General features: G+C 43.3%; 14 non-coding genes across 14 annotated transcripts; all 14 read left to right on the top strand.

Moving 5' to 3' along the window:
• Positions 1-696: 696 nt before the first annotated feature.
• Positions 697-768, top strand: TRNAG-UCC (transfer RNA glycine (anticodon UCC)). The gene has a single exon. It is a non-coding gene; the product is annotated as a tRNA-Gly (tRNA).
• Positions 769-2,017: 1,249 nt separating this feature from the next.
• On the top strand, positions 2,018-2,089 carry TRNAG-CCC (transfer RNA glycine (anticodon CCC)). Its single transcript has one exon. It is a non-coding gene; the product is annotated as a tRNA-Gly (tRNA).
• Positions 2,090-2,968: 879 nt separating this feature from the next.
• Positions 2,969-3,040, top strand: TRNAM-CAU (transfer RNA methionine (anticodon CAU)). Its single transcript has one exon. It is a non-coding gene; the product is annotated as a tRNA-Met (tRNA).
• A 547-nt stretch (positions 3,041-3,587) lies between these two features.
• TRNAG-UCC (transfer RNA glycine (anticodon UCC)) lies at positions 3,588-3,659 on the top strand. Its single transcript has one exon. It is a non-coding gene; the product is annotated as a tRNA-Gly (tRNA).
• A 628-nt stretch (positions 3,660-4,287) lies between these two features.
• TRNAM-CAU (transfer RNA methionine (anticodon CAU)) lies at positions 4,288-4,359 on the top strand. The gene has a single exon. It is a non-coding gene; the product is annotated as a tRNA-Met (tRNA).
• A 4,060-nt stretch (positions 4,360-8,419) lies between these two features.
• On the top strand, positions 8,420-8,491 carry TRNAG-CCC (transfer RNA glycine (anticodon CCC)). Its single transcript has one exon. It is a non-coding gene; the product is annotated as a tRNA-Gly (tRNA).
• Positions 8,492-9,993: 1,502 nt separating this feature from the next.
• TRNAG-UCC (transfer RNA glycine (anticodon UCC)) lies at positions 9,994-10,065 on the top strand. Its single transcript has one exon. It is a non-coding gene; the product is annotated as a tRNA-Gly (tRNA).
• A 627-nt stretch (positions 10,066-10,692) lies between these two features.
• On the top strand, positions 10,693-10,764 carry TRNAM-CAU (transfer RNA methionine (anticodon CAU)). Its single transcript has one exon. It is a non-coding gene; the product is annotated as a tRNA-Met (tRNA).
• A 549-nt stretch (positions 10,765-11,313) lies between these two features.
• TRNAG-CCC (transfer RNA glycine (anticodon CCC)) lies at positions 11,314-11,385 on the top strand. Its single transcript has one exon. It is a non-coding gene; the product is annotated as a tRNA-Gly (tRNA).
• Positions 11,386-12,263: 878 nt separating this feature from the next.
• On the top strand, positions 12,264-12,335 carry TRNAM-CAU (transfer RNA methionine (anticodon CAU)). The gene has a single exon. It is a non-coding gene; the product is annotated as a tRNA-Met (tRNA).
• A 547-nt stretch (positions 12,336-12,882) lies between these two features.
• TRNAG-UCC (transfer RNA glycine (anticodon UCC)) lies at positions 12,883-12,954 on the top strand. Its single transcript has one exon. It is a non-coding gene; the product is annotated as a tRNA-Gly (tRNA).
• Positions 12,955-14,203: 1,249 nt separating this feature from the next.
• TRNAG-CCC (transfer RNA glycine (anticodon CCC)) lies at positions 14,204-14,275 on the top strand. Its single transcript has one exon. It is a non-coding gene; the product is annotated as a tRNA-Gly (tRNA).
• Positions 14,276-15,158: 883 nt separating this feature from the next.
• TRNAM-CAU (transfer RNA methionine (anticodon CAU)) lies at positions 15,159-15,230 on the top strand. The gene has a single exon. It is a non-coding gene; the product is annotated as a tRNA-Met (tRNA).
• A 545-nt stretch (positions 15,231-15,775) lies between these two features.
• Positions 15,776-15,847, top strand: TRNAG-UCC (transfer RNA glycine (anticodon UCC)). Its single transcript has one exon. It is a non-coding gene; the product is annotated as a tRNA-Gly (tRNA).
• The last annotated feature ends 365 nt before the right edge of the window (positions 15,848-16,212 follow it).

The raw sequence follows: 16,212 nt of genomic DNA, 5'->3' as shown, positions 1-16,212 counted from the left end.
GGCAAATGAGGTGAGAGCCCGACCAATCCCACGCTACTCTGCTGAATGCTCCTCATCTGCATAAAGAGAACACTTTCCCAAAGCAGCAGAGTGGCGCAGCGGAAGAGTGCTGGGCCCAGAGGTCGATGGATCGAAACCATCCTCTGCTAATTTTGCTTGATTTTTCTTCCAAGGACCAAGCTGTCATTTCCAGGCTGCCAGCAAGGAAAAGCGCAAGCTTGTGCCAGCTATGGTAGAATCGACTTCTGAACTATCTGTGTCTGCTGAAATACAAGAGAGGGATCGTCAAAGGATCCACCCTGTACCTTGAAAGTAAAGACACACAATAATAAGCATAAATGACTGGTGGGACCTTCACACACTTTTCTGGGCATGCTTTGAATATCATTCTTCCCTTTTTGTTCTGCTCTTATCTATCTCCTGGGCATTTCCTGGAATGTTCTCTCTTTCTTTTCCCTGCTTTGCTTCCCATGCTGCCTCTATATGTTCATATCCATTATTTGTACTGCTGCTTACCATTCTTCTCTTCTTCACAGCTTTGTCCTTGGTTTCAATCCCAGTTCCTTACAATCTGCTAAAACCTTTCTACTGCTTCTCATGTTGGTATCTAAACCAAATGCTCCATTGAAGCTGGTGCAAGATAGACATTGAACTCAGGGTCGTAATGTTTAGAACCGAGATTGCACAGATCAGAGGGCGTTGGTGGTATAGTGGTGAGCATAGCTGCCTTCCAAGCAGTTGACCCGGGTTCGATTCCCGGCCAACGCAGTACCAATTCTTATATATTCTGCAATCAGGATATATTTTAATGCAACATGTCACAAAATGGAAATATCATGAACAGATTAATCAGCCATTATATAAAAAATAAACAAATATGTAGGCAAGCATCTCGATCGCCCCTTCTGCTATACTCATTGTCCTACTATATGATAAGTTTCATAAAGCAGAGTCACCACTCACATGAGCTGGTAATAAATATGTTACAGTGGGAAGACAATGAACGGGCTGAGGCCCGACCACACATTATAACTAAAGCATCTCTATATTAAAAAGCATTCCTAGGTAATGTCTAGCCTCTGAAAAAAATATGTAAAATCCATCGATAAATCTGGCAAAAGTCCCCAATATTTTGGGCATACTTGTGCTCTCACCTGAATGTAGCGCCACCTTGTAGGCGCCGAAGGTAACTGCGGCTCACAAAATGTTTTATCAGAAGGCAAGTTGAGAGGAATCCAAGAGGCAGATGTCCTTGGAAAGAGCCTCTGACTGCAGCAGGAAGGATGGATGCTTCAAATTTGCACAGTTTCCTGCCCATCGTCCTCTCACGTCCCGAACGCCCACGTCACTCCCCTGAATGCTCCTCATCTGCATAAAGAGAACCCTCTGTAAAAGGAGCAGAGTGGTGCAGCGGAAGCGTGCTGGGCCCATAACCCAGAGGTCGATGGATCGAAACCATCCTCTGCTAATTTTGCTTGATTTTTCTTCCAAGGACCAAGCTGTCATTTCCACGCTGCCGGAAAGGAAAAGCGCAAGCTTGTGCCAGCTAAGTGATATAAGACTTCTCAACTACCTGTGTCTGCTGAAATACAAGAGAGGGAGTGTCAAAGGATCCACCCTGTACTTTGAAAGTAAAGACACACAATAATAAGCATACATGACTGGTGGGACCTTCAAACACTTTTCTGTGCAGGCTTTGAATTTCATTCTTCCCTTTTTGTTCTGCTCTTATCTATCTCCTGGGCATTTCATGGAATGTTCTCTCTTTCTCTTCCCTGCTTTGCTTCCCTTGCTGCCTCTATATGTTATATATATATTAATTGTACTGCTGCTTTCCATTCTTCTCTTCTGCACAGCTTTGTCCTTGGTTTTAATCCCCGGTTCCTTACCCTCTGCAAATAACGTTCTACTGCTTTTCATGTTGGTATCTAAACCAAATGCACCATTGAAGCTGGTGCAAGATAGTCATTGATCTCTGAGTCATAATATTTAGAACCGAGAGCGCAAATGTCAGAGGGCGTTGGTGGTATAGTGGTGAGCATAGCTGCTTCCCAAGCAGTTGACCCAGGTTCGATTCCCGGCCAACGCAATGCAAATACTTATATATTCTGCAAGCAGGATATACTTTAATTCAACATTTCACAAAATGGAAATATCATGAACAGATTAATCAGCCATATATAAAGAAATAAACAAATACGTAGGCAAACCTCTCGATTGCCCCTTCTGCTACATTCATTGTCCTAATATATGATAAGTTTCATAAAGCAGAGTCACCACTCACATGTGCTGGTAATAAATATGTTACAGTGGGCAGACAATGAAAGGGCTGAGGCCCGACCAGACATTATAACTCTAGCATCTCTATGTTAGAAAGCATTTCTAGGCAATATCTAGCCTCTGAAAAAAATATACAAGATCCACCGATAAATCTGTCAAAAGTCCTTAACATTTTGTGCATACTTGTGCTCTCACCTGCATGTAGCGCCACCTTGTAGCTGTCGAAGGTAACTGCGGCTCACAAAATGTTTTATCAGAAGGCAAGTTGAGAGGAATCCAAGAGGCAGATGTCCATGGAAAGAGCGTCTCACTGCAGCAGGAAGGTTGGATGATTCAAATTTGCATAGTTTCCTGTCCAACGTCCACAACGCTCCCAAACGCTCAAAAGCCTCACACCGGGTAGATCTCTGGCACCCAGGTAAAGCCAAATCCTGAGCATGCTAGCGCTAGTATCACAGAGAGAGATATAGAGGGTTCAAGAGCTGCTGTCTTGATAAAGGTTTGAAACGGCTAGTGCCTGAGAGTGTCTGACTTTCAGTTATGACTGATTGTGAGAGGGGAAGATGAAGTTTTTCTATACCCAGCATGCCTTGCGATATACTTAGGCAAATGAGGTGAGAGCCCGACCAATCCCACGCTACTCTGCTGAATGCTCCTCATCTGCATAAAGAGAACACTTTCCCAAAGCAGCAGAGTGGCGCAGCGGAAGCGTGCTGGGCCCATAACCCAGAGGTCGATGGATCGAAACCATCCTCTGCTAATTTTGCTTGATTTTTCTTCCAAGGACCAAGCTGTCATTTCCAGGCTGCCAGCAAGGAAAAGCGCAAGCTTGTGCCAGCTATGGTAAAAACGACTTCTGAACTATCTGTGTCTGCTGAAATACAAGAGAGGGATCGTCAAAGGATCCACCCTGTACCTTGAAAGTAAAGACACACAATAATAAGCATAAATGACTGGTGGGACCTTCACACACTTTTCTGGGCATGCTTTGAATATCATTCTTCCCTTTTTGTTCTGCTCTTATCTATCTCCTGGGCATTTCCTGGAATGTTCTCTCTTTCTTTTCCCTGCTTTGCTTCCCATGCTGCCTCTATATGTTCATATCCATTATTTGTACTGCTGCTTACCATTCTTCTCTTCTTCACAGCTTTGTCCTTGGTTTCAATCCCAGTTCCTTACAATCTGCTAAAACCTTTCTACTGCTTCTCATGTTGGTATCTAAACCAAATGCACCATTGAAGCTGGTGCAAGATAGACATTGAACTCAGGGTCGTAATGTTTAGAACCGAGATTGCACAGATCAGAGGGCGTTGGTGGTATAGTGGTGAGCATAGCTGCCTTCCAAGCAGTTGACCCGGGTTCGATTCCCGGCCAACGCAGTACCAATTCTTATATATTCTGCAATCAGGATATATTTTAATGCAACATGTCACAAAATGGAAATATCATGAACAGATTAATCAGCCATTATATAAAAAATAAACAAATATGTAGGCAAGCATCTCGATCGCCCCTTCTGCTATACTCATTGTCCTACTATATGATAAGTTTCATAAAGCAGAGTCACCACTCACATGAGCTGGTAATAAATATGTTACAGTGGGAAGACAATGAACGGGCTGAGGCCCGACCACACATTATAACTAAAGCATCTCTATGTTAAAAAGCATTCCTAGGTAATGTCTAGCCTCTGAAAAAAATATGTAAAATCCATCGATAAATCTGGCAAAACTCCCCAATATTTTGGGCATACTTGTGCTCTCACCTGAATGTAGCGCCACCTTGTAGGCGCCGAAGGTAACTGCGGCTCACAAAATGTTTTATCAGAAGGCAAGTTGAGAGGAATCCAAGAGGCAGATGTCCTTGGAAAGAGCCTCTGACTGCAGCAGGAAGGATGGATGCTTCAAATTTGCACAGTTTCCTGCCCATCGTCCTCTCACGTCCCGAACGCCCACGTCACTCCCCTGAATGCTCCTCATCTGCATAAAGAGAACCCTCTGAAAAAGGAGCAGAGTGGCGCAGCGGAAGCGTGCTGGGCCCATAACCCAGAGGTCGATGGATCGAAACCATCCTCTGCTAATTTTGCTTGATTTTTCTTCCAAGGACCAAGCTGTCATTTCCACGCTGCCGGAAAGGAAAAGCGCAAGCCTGTGCCAGCTAAGTGATATAAGACTTCTCAACTACCTGTGTCTGCTGAAATACAAGAGAGGGAGTGTCAAAGGATCCACCCTGTACTTTGAAAGTAAAGACACACAATAATAAGCATACATGACTGGTGGGACCTTCAAACACTTTTCTGTGCAGGCTTTGAATTTCATTCTTCCCTTTTTGTTCTGCTCTTATCTATCTCCTGGGCATTTCTTGGAATGTTCTCTCTTTCTCTTCCCTGCTTTGCTTCTCTTGCTGCCTCTATATGTTATATATATATTAATTGTACTGCTGCTTTCCATTCTTCTCTTCTGCACAGCTTTGTCCTTGGTTTTAATCCCCAGTTCCTTAACCTCTGCAAATAACGTTCTACTGCTTTTCATGTTGGTATCTAAACCAAATGCACCATTGAAGCTGGTGCAAGATAGTCATTGATCTCTGAGTCATAATATTTAGAACCGAGAGCGCAAATGTCAGAGGGCGTTGGTGGTATAGTGGAGAGCATAGCTCCTTCCCAAGCAGTTGACCCGGGTTTGATTCCCGGCCAACGCAATGCAAATACTTATATATTCTGCAAGCAAGATATACTTTAATTCAACATTTCACAAAATGGAAATATCATGAACAGATTAATCAGCCATATATAAAGAAATAAACAAATACGTAGGCAAACCTCTCGATCGCCCCTTCTGCTACATTCATTGTCCTAATATATGATAAGTTTCATAAAGCAGAGTCACCACTCACATGTGCTTGTAATAAATATGTTACAGTGGGCAGACAATGAAAGGGCTGAGGCCCGACCAGACATTATAACTCTAGCATCTCTATGTTAGAAAGCATTTCTAGGCAATATCTAGCCTCTGAAAAAAATATACAAGATCCACCGATAAATCTGTCAAAAGTCCTTAACATTTTGTGCATACTTGTGCTCTCACCTGCATGTAGTTTATGCGCAGGGGGGTTTACCCATTTGTAGTCACTGGGACCTGGGTTGAGCTAGATATGAAAAAGGAAGGGGTCCCAGTGTATCACGGGGATTTATTTGAGTAAGTAAAACACAATTACTAGAAGAACAATTGTTTAGATCCGCACGGTTTTATTCACAGTGGGATGTAGTATAATGTACAACTAATATAATGCAATAAACTGTATTAAACGTCATACAGTGCCCCACGAGGGAAAGGGAACGTGATGGTGAGGAAATCGTGAAGTGAAGGGATCATGTGACAGTAAAATCAGTTGTCATGTGACAGTAAAATCAGTTGTTTAGGCATTTACTCATGCCACCAATAGGGTAGCAACAACTTGCATATCACATAGTAAATAATTCACATAAGGGCATACGACACCAAGTACAGCATATATACAATTGTTGGTGTGAGGTCGCCACAATACAAAACAAACAGTCGACGTTTCGACCCTCTTGTAACTGCAGGATAGTTTTAACCTTGCTGTAGGGTCTTCATCAGGACCATAGTGGGGAAGTGGGGGCAAAGGACCTATTAGGGGTATAATGATTTCAGATTAGAGGGTAGAAATCAACCTCTATGTAGAACACACAGGTAGAGAAAGCCAATATAAATGAAACATCGTGCAGAAAAGCACATTACATTGTTTAAAACGTACTTCCTATTTACGCAATTAATGGTGGGTTAATTAGTCACGCTGGTGAAAGGGCAGATGCGTGTCGCTCCACAGGCACATGCAAACAAAGATACCCAAATGGGTGGGAGGGTAGGTCAACAACGCACAGACTTAATTATGCGTCCCTTCAACGAGAGGCCGACTAACAAGAGCGGTAGCCATTAACACTTATAATGGAATTGAGGAACTATTGCCTATGACCAAGCATGCGGTGGCATTGGCTCACAATGTGAGCGTGTCTACAACATAGCTGATGTGTGACGGTGGCCGTGGATTTGGTTAATAGCAATGGTGAGCCTACAGGATTAAGTTATAATTAAAGGTCAGAAAAGGATTCATTAATGATGACAAAACGGGAAATGGCGCTTACCAAAAGTCCGCGTGCAGTGTAATCTTGAGCGGGGACTCGGATAATTAAAAACAACAAGTTGAAGAGTAATACCGCATCTGAAAAAGGGGGAGCGAGTCATGGTGTAATATCAAAAAAACATAATCGTGGCAAAACAAGGGCGGACACCTTGGAAAAACGGCTAAGCGGCTTACCGATTTCAGGCGGTATGTAAATTATGCGTGGTCAGGCACCCAGTCGCAGTTGTCAGACTTCAAGGAAAATTAAAGGATGAGTCTGAGGAAAGTAAAATGGGGAAGAGTGATTCAGGATGAGAAGCAACTCATAAGTACAGAATAACTGACTCGTCATGTGAGCCGTGTAGCTTACCGAATTTGAGGCGGCAAGTGGATTGTCCGCGATCGGTTTCAAGAGTCGATTATTCTGAGACTTCCTGATACCAGATGAGTCTGAGGGAGTCAAGAATGGGGGATAATAAATCATACTGGTCTCATAAGAGAGCGGGAAGTAGCTCTCAGGGGCAGGCTGACTTACTTGATCGAGTTTGACGGCTCTGTGCGCGAGTTGCGGTGCGAGTGCCGCGCTTCCTATTTTGCTGTGGGAGTCATAGCGACAGGTCACGTGGTGGCCACAGGGAAGAATGAAGCTAGTAAAAAGACCACTTGGTCAGGCATACTCGTTGTGACAGCAAGGTAGTCGAGTAATACAAAGGCAATTTACATTACAAACAGGAAAAACATTTGTAGAATGGAAAAAAAACAAACAATAATGATAATTGAAATAAGGACTGTATATAAAGACCTGCGGGTGAGAATTCCATGGCGGGTACTGGGTCAACCACACTATTTACAAATATTATTGCTGTTGTGTGAGATGCCCTGATTGTAATTAATGGAGCGTACCTCTCAAACATGAGGGTAAAAAGCAGAGTCACCACTCACATGAGCTGGTAATAAATATGTTACAGTGGGAAGACAATGAACGGGCTGAGGCCCGACCACACATTATAACTAAAGCATCTCTATGTTAAAAAGCATTCCTAGGTAATGTCTAGCCTCTGAAAAAAATATGTAAAATCCATCGATAAATCTGGCAAAAGTCCCCAATATTTTGGGCATACTTGTGCTCTCACCTGAATGTAGCGCCACCTTGTAGGCGCCGAAGGTAACTGCGGCTCACAAAATGTTTTATCAGAAGGCAAGTTGAGAGGAATCCAAGAGGCAGATGTCCTTGGAAAGAGCCTCTGACTGCAGCAGGAAGGATGGATGCTTCAAATTTGCACAGTTTCCTGCCCATCGTCCTCTCACGTCCCGAACGCCCACGTCACTCCCCTGAATGCTCCTCATCTGCATAAAGAGAACACTCTGAAAAAGGAGCAGAGTGGTGCAGCGGAAGCGTGCTGGGCCCATAACCCAGAGGTCGATGGATTGAAACCATCCTCTGCTAATTTTGCTTGATTTTTCTTCCAAGGACCAAGCTGTCATTTCCACGCTGCCGGAAAGGAAAAGCGCAAGCTTGTGCCAGCTAAGTGATATAAGACTTCTCAACTACCTGTGTCTGCTGAAATACAAGAGAGGGAGTGTCAAAGGATCCACCCTGTACTCTGAAAGTAAAGACACACAATAATAAGCATACATGACTGGTGGGACCTTCAAACACTTTTCTGTGCAGGCTTTGAATTTCATTCTTCCCTTTTTGTTCTGCTCTTATCTATCTCCTGGGCATTTCATGGAATGTTCTCTCTTTCTCTTCCCTGCGTTACTTCCCTTGCTGCCTCTATATGTTATATATATATTAATTGTACTGCTGCTTTCCATTCTTCTCTTCTGCACAGCTTTGTCCTTGGTTTTAATCCCCAGTTCCTTACCCTCTGCAAATAACGTTCTACTGCTTTTCATGTTGGTATCTAAACCAAATGCACCATTGAAGCTGGTGCAAGATAGTCATTGATCTCTGAGTCATAATATTTAGAACCGAGAGCACTAATGTCAGAGGGCGTTGGTGGTATAGTGGTGAGCATAGCTGCTTCCCAAGCAGTTGACCTGGGTTCGATTCCCGGCCAACGCAATGTAAATACTTATATATTCTGCAAGCAGGATATACTTTAATTCAACATTTCACAAAATGGAAATATCATGAACAGATTAATCAGCCATATATAAAGAAATAAACAAATACGTAGGCAAACCTCTCGATCGCCCCTTGTGCTACATTCATTGTCCTGCTATATGATAAGTTTCATAAAGCAGAGTCACCACTCACATGTGCTGGTAATAAATATGTTACAGTGGGCAGACAATGAAAGGGCTGAGGCCCGACCAGACATTATAACTCTAGCATCTCTATGTTAGAAAGCATTTCTAGGCAATATCTAGCCTCTGAAAAAAATATACAAGATCCACCGATAAATCTGTCAAAAGTCCTTAACATTTTGTGCATACTTGTGCTCTCACTTGCATGTAGCGCCACCTTGTAGCTGTCGAAGGTAACTGCGGCTCACAAAATGTTTTATCAGAAGGCAAGTTGAGAGGAATCCAAGAGGCAGATGTCCATGGAAAGAGCGTCTCACTGCAGCAGGAAGGTTGGATGATTCTAATTTGCATAGTTTCCTGTCCAACGTCCACAACGCTCCCAAACGCTCAAAAGCCTCGCCCTCACCGGGTAGATCTCTGGCACCCAGGTAAAGCCAAATCCTGAGCATGCTAGCGCTAGTATCACAGAGAGAGATATAGAGGGTTCAAGAGCTGCTGTCTTGATAAAGGTTTGAAACGGCTAGTGCCTGAGAGTGTCTGACTTTCAGTTATGACTGATTGTGAGAGGGGAAGATTAAGTTTTTCTATACCCAGCATGCCTTGCGATATACTTAGGCAAATGAGGTGAGAGCCCGACCAATCCCACGCTACTCTGCTGAATGCTCCTCATCTGCATAAAGAGAACACTTTCCCAAAGCAGCAGAGTGGCGCAGCGGAAGCGTGCTGGGCCCATAACCCCGAGGTCGATGGATCGAAACCATCCTCTGCTAATTTTGCTTGATTTTTCTTCCAAGGACCAAGCTGTCATTTTAAGGCTGCCAGCAAGGAAAAGCGCAAGCTTGTGCCAGCTATGGTAGAAACGACTTCTGAACTATCTGTGTCTGCTGAAATACAAGAGAGGGATCGTCAAAGGATCCAACCTGTACCTTGAAAGTAAAGACACACAATAATAAGCATAAATGACTGGTGGGACCTTCAAACACTTTTCTGGGCATGCTTTGAATATCATTCTTCCCTTTTTGTTCTGCTCTTATCTATCTCCTGGGCATTTCCTGGAATGTTCTCTCTTTCTTTTCCCTGCTTTGCTTCCCATGCTGCCTCTATATGTTCATATCCATTATTTGTACTGCTGCTTACCATTCTTCTCTTCTTCACAGCTTTGTCCTTGGTTTCAATCCCAGTTCCTTACAATCTGCTAAAACCTTTCTACTGCTTCTCATGTTGGTATCTAAACCAAATGCACCATTAAAGCTGGTGCAAGATAGACATTGAACTCAGGGTCGTAATGTTTAGAACCGAGATTGCACAGATCAGAGGGCGTTGGTGGTATAGTGGTGAGCATAGCTGCCTTCCAAGCAGTTGACCCGGGTTCGATTCCCGGCCAACGCAGTAACAATTCTTATATATTCTGCAATCAGGATATATTTTAATGCAACATGTCACAAAATGGAAATATCATGAACAAATTAATCAGCCATTATATAAAAAATAAACAAATATGTAGGCAAGCATCTCGATCGCCCCTTCTGCTATACTCATTGTCCTACTATATGATAAGTTTCATAAAGCAGAGTCACCACTCACATGAGCTGGTAAGAAAATGTTACAGTGGGAAGACAATGAACGGGCTGAGGCCCGACCACACATTATACCTAAAGCATCTCTATGTTAAAAAGCATTCCTAGGTAATGTCTAGCCTCTGAAAAAAATATGTAAAATCCATCGATAAATCTGGCAAAAGTCCCCAATATTTTGGGCATACTTGTGCTCTCACCTGAATGTAGCGCCACCTTGTAGGCGCCGAAGGTAACTGCGGCTCACAAAATGTTTTATCAGAAGGCAAGTTGAGAGGAATCCAAGAGGCAGATGTCCTTGGAAAGAGCCTCTGACTGCAGCAGGAAGGATGGATGCTTCAAATTTGCACAGTTTCCTGCCCATCGTCCTCTCACGTCCCGAACGCCCACGTCACTCCCCTGAATGCTCCTCATCTGCATAAAGAGAACACTCTGAAAAAGGAGCAGAGTGGCGCAGCGGAAGCGTGCTGGGCCCATAACCCAGAGGTCGATGGATCGAAACCATCCTCTGCTAATTTTGCTTGATTTTTCTTCCAAGGACCAAGCTGTCATTTCCACGCTTCCGGAAAGGAAAAGCGCAAGCTTGTGCCAGCTAAGTGATATAAGACTTCTCAACTACCTGTGTCTGCTGAAATACAAGAGAGGGAGTGTCAAAGGATCCACCCTGTACTTTGAAAGTAAAGACACACAATAATAAGCATACATGACTGGTGGGACCTTCAAACACTTTTCTGTGCAGGCTTTGAATTTCATTCTTCCCTTTTTGTTCTGCTCTTATCTATCTCCTGGGCATTTCATGGAATGTTCTCTCTTTCTCTTCCCTGTTTTGCTTGCCTTGCTGCCTCTATATGTTATATATATATTAATTGTACTGCTGCTTTCCATTCTTCTCTTCTGCACAGCTTTGTCCTTGGTTTTAATCCCCAGTTCCTTACCCTCTGCAAATAACGTTCTACTGCTTTTCATGTTGGTATCTAAACCAAATGCACCATTGAAGCTGGTGCAAGATAGTCATTGATCTCTGAGTCTTAATATTTAGAACCGAGAGCGCAAATGTCAGAGGGCGTTGGTGGTATAGTGGTGAGCATAGCTGCTTCCCAAGCAATTGACCCGGGTTTGATTCCCGGCCAACGCAATGCAAATACTTATATATTCTGCAAGCAGGATATACTTTAATTCAACATTTCACAAAATGGAAATATCATGAACAGATTAATCAGCCATATATAAAGAAATAAACAAATACGTAGGCAAACCTCTCGATCGCCCCTTCTGCTACATTCATTGTCCTAATATATGATAAGTTTCATAAAGCAGAGTCACCACTCACATGTGCTGGTAATAAATATGTTACAGTGGGCAGACAATGAAAGGGCTGAGGCCCGACCAGACATTATAACTCTAGCATCTCTATGTTAGAAAGCATTTCTAGGCAATATCTAGCCTCTGAAAAAAATATACAAGATCCACCGATAAATCTGTCAAAAGTCCTTAACATTTTGTGCATACTTGTGCTCTCACCTGCATGTAGCACCACCTTGTAGCTGTCGAAGGTAACTGCGGCTCACAAAATGTTTTATCAGAAGGCAAGTTGAGAGGAATCCAAGAGGCAGATGTCCATGGAAAGAGCGTCTCACTGCAGCAGGAAGGTTGGATGATTCAAATTTGCATAGTTTCCTGTCCAACGTCCACAACGCTCCCAAACGCTCAAAAGCCTCACACCGGGTAGATCTCTGGCACCCAGGTAAAGCCAAATCCTGAGCATGCTAGCGCTAGTATCACAGAGAGAGATATAGAGGGTTCAAGAGCTGCTGTCTTGATAAAGGTTTGAAACGGCTAGTGCCTGAGAGTGTCTGACTTTCAGTTATGACTGATTGTGAGAGGGGAAGATGACATTTTTCTATACCCAGCATGCCTTGCGATATACTTAGGCAAATGAGGTGAGAGCCCGACCAATCCACGCTACTCTGCTGAATGCTCCTCATCTGCATAAAGAGAACACTTTCCCAAAGCAGCAGAGTGGCGCAGCGGAAGCGTGCTGGGCCCATAACCCAGAGGTCGATGGATCGAAACCATCCTCTGCTAATTTTGCTTGATTTTTCTTCCAAGGACCAAGCTGTCATTTTAAGGCTGCCAGCAAGGAAAAGCGCAAGCTTGTGCCAGCTATGGTAGAAACGACTTCTGAACTATCTGTGTCTGCTGAAATACAAGAGAGGGATCGTCAAAGGATCCACCCTGTACCTTGAAAGTAAAGACACACAATAATAAGCATAAATGACAGGTGGGACCTTCACACACTTTTCTGGGCATGCTTTGAATATCATTCTTCCCTTTTTGTTCTGCTCTTATCTATCTCCTGGGCATTTCCTGGAATGTTCTCTCTTTCTTTTCCCTGCTTTGCTTCCCATGCTGCCTCTATATGTTCATATCCATTATTTGTACTGCTGCTTACCATTCTTCTCTTCTTCACAGCTTTGTCCTTGGTTTCAATCCCAGTTCATTACAATCTGCTAAAACCTTTCTACTGCTTCTCATGTTGGTATCTAAACCAAATGCACCATTGAAGCTGGTGCAAGATAGACATTGAACTCAGGGTCGTAATGTTTAGAACTGAGATTGTACAGATCAGAGGGCGTTGGTGGTATAGTGGTGAGCATAGCTGCCTTCCAAGAAGTTGACCCGGGTTCGATTCCCGGCCAACGCAGTACCAATTCTTATATATTCTGCAATCAGGATATATTTTAATGCAACATGTCACAAAATGGAAATATCATGAACAGATTAATCAGCCATTATATAAAAAATAAACAAATATGTAGGCAAGCATCTCGATCGCCCCTTCTGCTATACTCATTGTCCTACTATATGATAAGTTTCATAAAGCAGAGTCACCACTCACATGAGCTGGTAATAAATATGTTACAGTGGGAAGACAATGAACGGGCTGAGGCCCGACCACACATTATAACTAAAGCATTTCTATGTTAAAAAGCATTCCTAGGTAATGTCTAGCCTCTGAAAAAAATATGTAAAATCCATGGATAAATCTGGCAAAAGTCCCCAATATTTTGGGCATACTTGTGCTCTCACCTGAATGTAGCGCCACCTTGTAGGCGCCGAAGGTAACTGCGGCTCACAAAATGTTTTATCAGAAGGCAAGTTGAGAGGAATCCAAGAGGCAGATGTCCTTGGAAAGAGCCTCTGACTGCAGCAGGAAGGATGGATGCTTCAAATTTGCACAGTTTCCTGCCCATCGTCCTCTCATGTCCCGAACGCCCACGTCACTCCCCTGAATGCTCCTCATCTGCATAAAGAGAACACTCTGAAAAAGGAGCAGAGTGGCGCAGCGGAAGCGTGCTGGGCCCATAACCCAGAGGTTGATGGATCAAAACCATCCTCTGCTAATTTTGCTTGATTTTTCTTCCAAGGACCAAGCTGTCATTTCCACGCTGCCGGAAAGGAAAAGCGCAAGCTTGTGCCAGCTAAGTGATATAAGACTTCTCAACTACCTGTGTCTGCTGAAATACAAGAGAGGGAGTGTCAAAGGATCCACCCTGTACTTTGAAAGTAAAGACACACAATAATAAGCATACATGACTGGTGGGACCTTCAAACACTTTTCTGTGCAGGCTTTGAATTTCATTCTTCCCTTTTTGTTCTGCTCTTATCTATCTCCTGGGCATTTCATGGAATGTTCTCTCTTTCTCTTCCCTGCTTTGCTTCCCTTGCTGCCTCTATATGTTATATATATATTAATTGTACTGCTGCTTTCCATTCTTCTCTTCTGCACAGCTTTGTCCTTGGTTTTAATCCCCAGTTCCTTACCCTCTGCAAATAACGTTCTACTGCTTTTCATGTTGGTATCTAAACCAAATGCACCATTGAAGCTGGTGCAAGATAGTCATTGATCTCTGAGTCATAATATTTAGAACCGAGAGCGCAAATGTCAGAGGGCGTTGGTGGTATAGTGGTGAGCATAGCTGCTTCCCAAGCAGTTGACCCGGGTTCGATTCCCGGCCAACGCAATGCAAATACTTATATATTCTGCAAGCAGGATATACTTTAATTCAACATTTCACAAAATGGAAATATCATGAACAGATTAATCAGCCATATATAAAGAAATAAACAAATACGTAGGCAAACCTCTCGATCGCCCCTTCTGCTACATTCATTGTCCTAATATATGATAAGTTTCATAAAGCAGAGTCACCACTCACATGTGCTGGTAATAAATATGTTACAGTGGGCAGACAATGAAAGGGCTGAGGCCCGACCAGACATTATAACTCTAGCATCTCTATGTTAGAAAGCATTTCTAGGCAATATCTGGCCTCTGAAAAAAATATACAAGATCCACCGATAAATCTGTCAAAAGTCCTTAACATTTTGTGCATACTTGTGCTCTCACTTGCATGTAGCGCAACCTTGTAGCTGTCGAAGGTAACTGCGGCTCACAAAATGTTTTATCAGAAGGCAAGTTGAGAGGAATCCAAGAGGCAGATGTCCATGGAAAGAGCGTCTCACTGCAGCAGGAAGGTTGGATGATTCAAATTTGCATAGTTTCCTGTCCAACGTCCACAACACTCCCAAACGCTCAAAAGCCTCGCCCTCACCGGGTAGATCTCTGGCACCCAGGTAAAGCCAAATCCTGAGCATGCTAGCGCTAGTATCACAGAGAGAGATATAGAGGGTTCAAGAGCTGCTGTCTTGATAAAGGTTTGAAACGGCTAGTGCCTGAGAGTGTCTGACTTTCAGTTATGACTGATTGTGAGAGGGGAAGATGACGTTTTTCTATACCCAGCATGCCTTGTGATATACTTAGGCAAATGAGGTGAGAGCCCGACCAATCCCACGCTACTCCGCTGAATGCTCCTCATCTGCATAAAGAGAACACTTTCCCAAAGCGGCAGAGTGGCGCAGTGGAAGCGTGCTGGGCCCATAACCCAGAGGTCGATGGATCGAAACCATCCTCTGCTAATTTTGCTTGATTTTTCTTCCAAGGACCAAGCTGTCATTTTAAGGCTGACAGCAAGGAAAAGCGCAAGCTTGTGCCAGCTATGGTAGAAACGACTTCTGAACTATCTGTGTCTGCTGAAATACAAGAGAGGGATCGTCAAAGGATCCACCCTGTACCTTGAAAGTAAAGACACACAATAATAAGCATAAATGACTGGTGGGACCTTCAAACACTTTTATGGGCATGCTTTGAATATCATTCTTCCCTTTTTGTTCTGCTCTTATCTATCTCCTGGGCATTTCCTGGAATGTTCTCTCTTTCTTTTCCCTGCTTTGCTTCCCATGCTGCCTCTATATGTTCATATCCATTATTTGTACTGCTGCTTACCATTCTTCTCTTCTTCACAGCTTTGTCCTTGGTTTCAATCCCAGTTCCTTACAATCTGCTAAAACCTTTCTACTGCTTCTCATGTTGGTATCTAAACCAAATGCACCATTGAAGCTGGTGCGATAGACATTGAACTCAGGGTCGTAATGTTTAGAACCGAGATTACACAGATCAGAGGGGGTTGGTGGTATAGTGGTGAGCATAGCTGCCTTCCAAGCAGTTGACCCGGGTTCGATTCCCGGCCAACGCAGTACCAATTCTTATATATTCTGCAATCAGGATATATTTTAATGCAACATGTCACAAAATGGAAATATCATGAACAGATTAATCAGCCATTATATAAAAAATAAACAAATATGTAGGCAAGCATCTCGATCGCCCCTTCTGCTATACTCATTGTCCTACTATATGATAAGTTTCATAAAGCAGAGTCACCACTCACATGAGCTGGTAATAAATATGTTACAGTGGGAAGACAATGAACGGGCTGAGGCCCGACCACACATTATAACTAAAGCATCTCTATGTTAAAAAGCATTCCTAGGTAATGTCTAGCCTTTGAAAAAAATATGTAAAATCCATCGATAAATCTGGCAAAAGTCCCCAATATTT

The sequence above is a fragment of the Lissotriton helveticus genome, chromosome 11, assembly GCF_964261635.1.
Source record: "Lissotriton helveticus chromosome 11, aLisHel1.1, whole genome shotgun sequence".
Lineage (NCBI taxonomy): Eukaryota > Metazoa > Chordata > Amphibia > Caudata > Salamandridae > Lissotriton > Lissotriton helveticus.
Note: the sequence above shows the minus strand (reverse complement) of the source record. Positions and strands in the feature narration are given on the sequence as shown.